Source organism: Ostrea edulis, chromosome 4 (assembly GCF_947568905.1).
Source record: "Ostrea edulis chromosome 4, xbOstEdul1.1, whole genome shotgun sequence".
NCBI lineage: Eukaryota > Metazoa > Mollusca > Bivalvia > Ostreida > Ostreidae > Ostrea > Ostrea edulis.
In genome coordinates this window covers 92,296,056-92,305,616 of record NC_079167.1, presented here as the reverse complement: position 1 = coordinate 92,305,616, position 9,561 = coordinate 92,296,056, and the positions used below count along the sequence as shown (strand labels likewise).

Below are 9,561 nucleotides of genomic sequence, written 5' to 3'. Positions count from 1 at the left end.
TTCACATGCAGCTGTTCACATTCACTATTTACAACCTTTTACAGGTCGTCAGGTGTGAATATTCACAGGAACAGGTATTTTTGTCTGTAATAATAATAGTAGGCCCTATGGTACCATCCCCAAAGAAAAAAATAACCCAAAACGAATTACACCATTTCTTACTCAAAACTTCGCTTCAAAATAATTCGAAAATTCTGCTTTTATCGTCACCCACCCAAATTGTTATTCTGATCCAGTAATCCCAGTGCTTTTATTAGGGGGGTATGGTATATATCCCTACTCTTATTATGTACAGGCTAAATTACCGGTTCCTCTGATATGTTGTGGAATTTTGGAATAACCTAGCTTACAGTTACAATTTGTTTACAATATATTAAAATTAGTGTTACATTTTAAGTGCTTACGGTGAAATCTGCTACTGCTAGATGATGCTAAGTTGTTTCGTGAACCGAATCAGACATCTCCAACAAGATTCTCGAAGATTTAACAACACAAGAATCAATTTACAAAATTCATGCTTCGGTCCATCATTCTCCCTCTGACAATCACATTCATTCTGAAATCAAAGTACTTTCTTCTATACCTTTAGCCTGGTTCCCGAGGCCTTCCGATGTGCGAGCACGAAGGCCAGGCACTCACTGTTGAATGGATTCTTTCACTGATCAAAATCCAATATGGCGGACTCAATGGTAAGTAATAGGAATGTATGTAAATGAGCGTATCATGGCTTAATTAGCTGTGTCACTTTCGATTTTATGTCATTAATTGCCAGAGACAGACCTTAGGAAATGTCTAATACTTGGTTTTCCATATGACACGCTTGTTTGATATAGTCTTATCCCTTTGTTTTCAAGCAAGTAGGTGATTCGTCAACTCACATATTTTTCACGTGTGTTAAATTAAATCCAACCGTGTCACTTCGTTTTTTCTACTATTGTTGGGTTGTATAGGGTTGCTGGTGAAGATATAGACTGAGTTTTATAGATGACACGCACCAGTTTTCCTATTTCGAACCGGCAATTTCTGATCGAATTTCCTCCACTCATTTTTGGACAATTTTTGATTACATATAGATCTCATGACGTGTTTTACTTTGATAAGACTATATAGGCTATAGCTGAAGTTTAAACGATTACTTTTTTGTGCGATGATGGAGGTGTTTTAAGCTTTTATTGGACTTAAAGTGTACAATTTTACAGATTCTCGAAATTTTATACATGTGTATCACTATAATGTATATATTAATTGTTTTAATTTCAGATAATTTTCCATACATATGGAAAGAAGAAACATATGATAGTGAATGAAAAAACACCCTCATATATAATGCTTCATGAATATGCAAAACCATGCCAACAGGTATAATAAGATGTATATATTGCTTGTGTAGGAGATAAGGCTATTTATGCATTTTATAATTCAGTATCATGGTCTCTGACAGTGTCAATTATTATACCCCCCGCAACAAGTTGTGGGGGGGGGGGGGGTATACTGGAATCGGGTTGTCCGTCTGTCTGTCCGTCCGTCTGTAGACGCAATGGTTTCCGGACTCTAAAGCATTATCCTTTCCACCTACCGTCACCATATCATATATATGGACTACCCATGGGATGAAGATGTTCCCTATCGATTTTGGGGTCCAAAGGTCAAAGGTCAAGCGCACTGGACATCGAAGTAGCAATATGGTTTCCGGGCTCTAAAGCGTTATCCTTTCCACGTACAGTCACCATATCATACATATGGACTACCCATGGGATGAAAATGTTCCCTATCGATTTTGGAGTCAAAAGGTCAAAGGTCAAGTGCACTGGACATCGAAGTAGCAATATGGTTCGGTTTGTCATGCCATTTGTTTTTTACACTCAGAAAAGAGGTAGTTTATACCTATTACCAACACCCTTTGGGAGATTGGGGTAAGCGGGGGGTATTCTTAGTGAGCATTGCTCACAGTACCTCTTGTTTAATTCTTATGTTGACCTGCCAACTTTATGCTTGACCCAATAGGCTTGATTTAAAGTTTCTGTTGTTACTTTGGTTTACTGTGAATATTCTGCAGATTTCAGAGGGGATCACTAACAATTTCATTGTCAACAGTTACTATTCCTCTCCGACTCACAGTCCCGCTTGTCCAAAATTATATTCGTGGGTCGGCCCACAGTTTTTATATATTGCCAAATGTTATACATTGAGGTATTCTATTTTTGTGTTAGCATTATATTTTGCATTTGTTATGTAACTCAAATTCTTTGTCTTCTTTATGAGAGAACTGAGTTCATACACTTCAATTTAAAAATCTTATGTAGTAGCCAGGAATTCTGTATCTAACAACAAAAACAAATTTTACATAATTTGAAGTACATAATATGGCTATATAGTAACATTCATTGTTATGCTTTTGCACAAACTCGTTGGTACTGCTTGGATTTGATACTAAATTCACACCTGCTAAAGCTTCAAAGAAAAAAATGTAGAAGATCACCATCTGGAGAAACCCTCATTCATCCCCAAAAACAAAGTTTTGCATTTATGTTTCTCTCACTGTATTGAAAATTTTGTCTAGTGGTACTTGTGTACCAAATTAATGATTCATAATATAGTTTTGTGGAAAAAAGAAAAGAAAGATAACCAGATTGATCTCTTTATTTTACCATGTAGTCTACAGACTCCAGATGGAAAGAGATGGCGAAAGACTTTCTAAAGGGGTATTCAAGGACCTATCCTCCTCCACACTAATTCATATTGGAAGGAATTGACATCCAACTTGAATAAAGAATTACAGACTTCCAGAACAGGTTAACAACTAAATCAATTTGTTACAGTCTGTTATTTCAAGTTTCCCACCTCTTATAGCAATAATAAAATCAATTATTTCTGGCATCTTAAGGTGAGTTAAGAAGTTTATCATATTCTAAAATATGTTCCCATTGTTAGTGGAAGAAATTCAATCCCAAATTGATTAAATTCAATACTGACATTTTCTGGACTGATAAAACACTAGTGACAAATGCATGATTTTTTTGTATATAATGAACTGACCTACCTTGTTTTATTTCAGGTGCATCATGCAGATCCTTTTAAAAAGGAGAGGCCAGATCTTCAGATGACTTTATTGAAAATGAGAAATTTCTGAGTGGAAGTGACGAATGTGGCATGCATACAAACAGACATCAGCATTCCCTCCCTCTTGTTTGTGTAAGTAAAACCTGCATGAATATAAAACTTTAGAAGAAAAGGGAAATATATTGACATTCAAAATTCACAGTTGGTTGTTCATCTTCTACAAAAATTACAACTTGTTTCATTATTTATCTATGATAAAATTATGACATAATTAATATTTATGATGTATGTGCATTGTGTATTTACTACTATTCCTGATACAAATCTTTACTGATTATACTGATGTTTGTGACATTGTTTATAATTTTTAGATCAGAGGTGAGCTTTTTGAGAAAGACTTATGGAGGAAGTTTGAGAGTGTCAGTTCTCAGATCAAAAAGTTAGCTAGCAGGAGTAGCAATTCATTCCACAGTATGACATGAGAAATACATGACTAGAAAGACCTTAAAAAGGAGATTTGGCATTGTTTCATGCATATGTGGAGATTAAAGAACCTTCGAAATATATAACACAGACATGTTTCAGTTACTTGGGGATAACACTTATGAGGAATTTTGCTAACTTTCAGATTGGAATGTGTTGCACAAGAAATGCTTGATCACAACCCTCTTCTGTTAAAAACCTTTTCTATGCAAATAATTAGTGATTAGTGTAAATGAAATTTAGCTATTTCATTAGTAAACATGTTTTCTGCGCAAGTGTGTGTCTTTGACATTAAATGCTATGATATTGTCGTATTCTTAAACAATGGAAGATCTCTACTAGTTCTTTCAAAGGAAAGCCAACAACAGGAATCGAACCTGTTCCTCCATCGTACAGATACGAAAGTGTGCACCATTACACCATGTTGGCATACATTAAGAACTGGTAGCCTTGGAGAGTAAATATTGCATTATTCTGTACAGTTGATACTGGTTAGTGTGATATATGTATATATATATATATATATATATATATATATATATATATATATATATATACAAGTATATATAATGTATGCCTCATGTTTGGTAGTCGTCAATAAAGCATTTGAATTGAATATATTCCTTGTTCATGAAGAAAGTCTAATATTCTGAAATTTAAATAAATCTAGCATTTCTGTATGTGAAATACCTTTAAAACTAGTTCAAAGAAATGTCTTTCTAATCCAGTGATTATCTGGGTCAGAATAGGTCCTCTGTACCTGATTGCATATTGTGAGAAAAGTGAAGAAAGAGTGTTCATTGAATAAGATTATAAAATGAAATCTTGTTTCACAAGTGTGACACAATTAATTAAGAACGATCTGACCCTTACACTGCTCAAAAGACCAAAGTATCAAGTATAGGTCTAAATACAAGCAATTGATGGTGACCCTTGAATATGAATGAATTTTAAAAAATAGAGAAACAAATAATGACTAACTTACATATTAAGAACTGAACTAGCGTAAGATTGCAACATAATAGGTCCTGAAAATCGTTGGATGGAAGTTCTTGGTTCCATATGAGTGAAATATTCTCGAGAGGGACGTTAAACAATATACAGTCAATCAATCATAAGGCCAAATTAAAACTTTATTGTCCATTTTCACATTGTATGTGTTTACACAATTAGTGCATGTAGGTGTAACTTCTATCTTTCTAGGATAAAATGTTATGCCTTGCTTAATATCAATTATTTACAACATGCAAGGGAGACTCATAAACAGCTAGCAGTTACAATAATATTTGTACTGCTTTACAAGGATAACCAGTCAAAATGAGTGGAGGAAATTCGATCTGAAATTACCGGTTCGAAATTGGAAAACTGGTGCGTGTCATCTATAAAACTCAGTCTATATCTTCACCAGCAACTCTATGCAACCCAACAATAGTAGAAAAAACGAAGTGACACGGTTAGATTTAATTTAACACACGTGAAAAATATGCGAGTTGACGAATCACCTACTTGCTTGAAAACAAAGGGATAAGACTATATCAAACAAGCGTGTCACATGGAAAACCAAGTATTAGACATTTCCTAAGGTCTGTCTCTGGCAATTAATGACATAAAATCGAAAGTGACACAGCTAATTAAGCCATGATACGCTCATTTACGTACATTCCCATTACTTACCATTGAGTCCGCCATATTGGATTTTGATCAGTGGAAGAATCCATTCGACAGTGAGTGCCTGGCCTTCGTGCTTGCACATCGGAAGGCCTCGGGAACCAGGCTACTATACCTTAAGCGTCAAAAAGACTTTGACAGGTAAATACGAATAAACGGTTAACAGACATCTCGACCCTAAGAAGTTCAATCCTGGATGTTCTAGTCCAAAAAAAAGTATGGCCCAATCTCATGCATTAATTTATTATATTTCCGGTTGAGCAACACCCAAAATCCTCTAGAGACATTGTTTACAGTTATATAAATTGGTTAAACAGCCCCGAGCTGTTCGGATGCCAGTAGAAATGGCATCACGATTTCTAAAATACAAAATGTCCGTTTCGCATATTCCATATTTCTGTCACAATTTATTCACAACTACCAAAATGATCAATGGCTGCTTAAAATGAAATATAATTGGCCTATGGTCATGAAATAGTCGTGAATATATTCAAATAAAGACAATTTAGTTTTGTTAGAATCGATTGTGGTGTCCGAAAGCAAAGGCTCCACATCCAGCTCTATTTCTAATGTTATAAATACACCGTGCTTTAAATGGTTGTAATGCATGCACACAAAATAAGAAGTCTTTAATTAAACCACAATTTAAAGCACAGATATATTAAAGTTATTGGTGACATCCCCATTTGGGTGAAATTTTTCGAGAGGGGCGTTAAATAGTATAAGCCTTAAATTGTTGGTTAGATGTCAAGACTTGACACTACTTTCATCGCGAAATATAAAACCCTGAAACACCATAGTGATAAAAGTGTCCCTATTACTATTGGTAAATCTGCATATTGAAGTACATCTATACAATTTTATTATGAAAGTTGAGATGTGTATATTTCAAAAGCTGTAATATATTGTAATTATGTATTAGAAGTGTATGTGTCATGTTCTCATACAGAGGGGCGTCAATTAGAAACGAAAAGGGAGAAGAAAAATATGTGCTATTTGTGCTCAGTTACATGAGTCTACTTGAAATACTATCTTATTGTAAACAACCGACACCCTTTAGAGTATGAAACACAGTTTGACAACAGAATCGCCTTCCTTGCACTAGTTAACTCTTCCGTATAAAAACTATTCTGTTTATATCTACTTATATTTCGTCACGATGTTGACATTGATCATTTTTCACTTCCTAAGGAGAAATGTCTTGCACTTGTGTTGATAGTGCAAAAACAGTTTCCTCCTTCTTCTGGGTGTGGTTTAGCTGATACTGATTAAATGAGAGAAGAAAATGAGGTTTCAATCTGCTGATTATGATAATCTCAGGCTATCTGCATCAGCATGCCTGGCGAACTCTATGACCATTTAACACAAGGTCTTATGACCAAGACCAATTTTGAAATAGAAAACTTTCACAAATATTTCCATTTGTGTATGATTTTTTTTAATGGAAATGTGGATGTATACCCTTAAATATTTTCATTTCTCAAATCGCTATAAACTTCCCTTCGAAAGGGGCAAAAGAAGACATATTGTTCGTCAATACAACCTATCATTGGGTCAAATGCTGTCTGGCATGTTTCATACCGATTGTTAAGCCGTTCTTGGCACACTGATTTTGACTACGGATAACTTCGTTTACCTGATCAGGATATAGGGCTCACGGCGGGTGTGACCGGTCGACAGGGGATGCTTACTCGTCCTAGGCACCTGATCCCACCTCTGGTGTGTCCAGGGGTCCGTGTTTGCCCAACTATCTACTTTATATTGCTTATAGGAGTTATGAGATTGATCACTGTTCGTTATCTTCACCTTGCATTGATAAAGATAAATTTGTGAATCGTAGAATTTCTTTAACAATACATATAATGTATTCAATCCGAATAGTATTAAATGGATTCACTTTAGATATGAGTATGAACCTACAAACTAACGTGAACATACTCTGCATCAAAAGAATTGTAAAGCCTGTAGTTAGGTCAGGTCGTGAGAATCCCCGAATCTAAATAACAATCTACGGGAAAATATTACGAGAACACTAACTAATTATTCGCACCAATTTATGCAAGTCTTAATACAAAGTTGACACATGTATCGACCTCTTTGAATAAGTTTATTTCAGAGAGCAAATATATGGCAATGGTAGTTTATTGAACAAATATAATGATATTCAAAGTTCATGACTGATCCCTTTGTTTCCAACAAATGTTCATTGCAACATCGTAATCCAATATGTTATTCACAACCATTGTTAATGAAGCTGATGAATAAGATCAAAACCAGTGTGAGGGCCCTGGCGGCATGGAAGGTGAAGACGACTTTGTCTTGGGTGTTTGAAAGTTTCCTTGAAGATTAACATCATGTAGCATAGACTGCCGTTGGTGAAGCACAAGAGTCACGCCTATGGAAGACTAAAAATGAAAACAAATGTATGCATCAAATAACATTTAAAGCACATTTTATCTATATTATACAAAGTATTATACACCGTCAAAATTTCATATCAATTTTTAATGTTAACATTCCGAACCATACTAATTGTATGTCTTTCTTTAAACTCTCGTCGAGAATCTTTCACTCATATTGAGAGGTCACCAGTTGTAGGCGACATTACACCTATGTTTAGCGCTCAGAGCCGTAGCAGTTAGGGTTCCTCAACGTGCCAACGCCTGCCACGACAGTCGACCTCCTTTTCACATGGAATCTCACTTCTAAATGCCGAGCGTTGGGTGAAGGAGCAATAACTACGTATGTTTATGTCTTAGGTTTGTCGCTGCAATTTTACGAGCGAGGCTCGAACTCAAAACCTTCCGGTAACGAAGCGAAAGCTTTTACACTGAGCTACCACAAAAGCATACCAAAATGCACTTAAGATGGTAATAAATATTTAGCCACATTTTAAAATCTACGTTATAAATACACGTAAAGTCATCTTAAAGATATCATTATTTCAAAGATATTTTAATGAATCAAATACTGTAATATTTGCTCTCGTTAACTTTTAGAAAAATATCCAGTGAAATACAAATACTCACTAGGGGAGAGTAGGTAATGACACACCTCCACAGTCCCCAGTATGAAGGTAGACACGATATACACCAACAGCCAAAACAGTAGAGATGTTTTCTCTGTCATTGTCTCTTTGTTATGACCTTCTGTACTACCAGCCTTCTCTTTATATCAGTTTCTCACGGAGCGTCATATGATGTACGCAATCAAAGTTTACAGAAAATTTCGAAGCTTACGTCAACAAAGCCCAGAACCAGTTTAGTGTTTGTTTACAACAATACAGAGTATGGTATGTATGCACTTTCACATGTTATGCATCATATTACATTTATACACCAGGATGTAAATTTAGAGGAGTCATCCGTTGCTGACGATCGTTCAACTGCTATCTTCCTTGCATATCTAATTCATCTACACAAGACGACATGCTATAACACATACTATATTTAAAGAAATCATTACGAAGGAATGTTGCTTGGGTTTGGGGTGGATTCATTTCAAAGTTTGTCTCTCCTTGCATGTAAAGTCCTTCAATATCAATTCACGTTTAAAAGTTCATATGAAGAAATTTCATTACTCAACATTGACAATTTTTTTCCCATTTAGGTCATAGATTAGTTTTTACTGGTGCTTTTATAAGTGACATGAATTTAGCATCAAACAATTATCAATCTATAATGAACATCTATCCTCATTACGGTTCGGTAGCTTGCACTACATGTGTTTAAACATATCTTCTGGCCTCTGTGTCAGGCACCTACAGCTGGTATCCGTAACTATCCGCCCCTACATTTACAGAGTGTAATACTAGTATTTCACGTTCTATGCACTGGTTTAACTGCAAGGTGAAGATAACGAACAGTGATCAATCTCATAACTCCTACAGGCAATACAAAATAGAGAGTTGGGCAAACTCTATCCAATCGTTCCTTTTGTTTGTCAGGCTCTTAGCAAGTGTTTCTAATACTATAATAATTCATGTAAATCCTTGAAAAGCACATTTGAAGTGCAGAACCCATCAGGAGCCTCTACGCTGTTAGTAAAATACTATAGTGCTCTCAACTATAGTACTTGCAGACTGAACTAATCATCAACTACAGGCGGATGAATGATTCCCCGCTCAGAAAAAGACATCTATATTATACATATACTTCCGTTATCATTCTATCATCTATGCCATGAAAGTATTGTACAATCTTAAACCACAACATAAGTCAAATATAGTATTATCTAGTATTTTAGAAAAAACCACTTTCTTCTACCGGAATATGCTAATATTTCCTTACAAAATTACAGTGTACTAATATTCTATATCTCTAGTTTGTGTGCACTATGTGCTATAAAAAC

The 9,561-nt window shown here is 35.3% G+C and overlaps 2 long non-coding RNA genes across 2 annotated transcripts; one reads left to right on the top strand and one right to left on the bottom strand.

Annotated features, from left to right (window-relative positions):
• The first annotated feature begins 608 nt into the window (after positions 1 to 608).
• On the top strand, positions 609 to 4,077 carry LOC125670252 (uncharacterized). The gene is made up of 5 exons (XR_007368144.2): positions 609 to 689; positions 1,261 to 1,359; positions 2,656 to 2,792; positions 3,056 to 3,192; positions 3,432 to 4,077. It is a non-coding gene; the product is annotated as an uncharacterized LOC125670252 (long non-coding RNA).
• A 3,224-nt stretch (positions 4,078 to 7,301) lies between these two features.
• LOC130054448 (uncharacterized) lies at positions 7,302 to 9,340 on the bottom strand. The gene is made up of 2 exons (XR_008802768.1): positions 8,241 to 9,340; positions 7,302 to 7,616 (listed from the first exon to the last, which is right to left on the bottom strand). It is a non-coding gene; the product is annotated as an uncharacterized LOC130054448 (long non-coding RNA).
• Between the last annotated feature and the right edge of the window lie 221 nt (positions 9,341 to 9,561).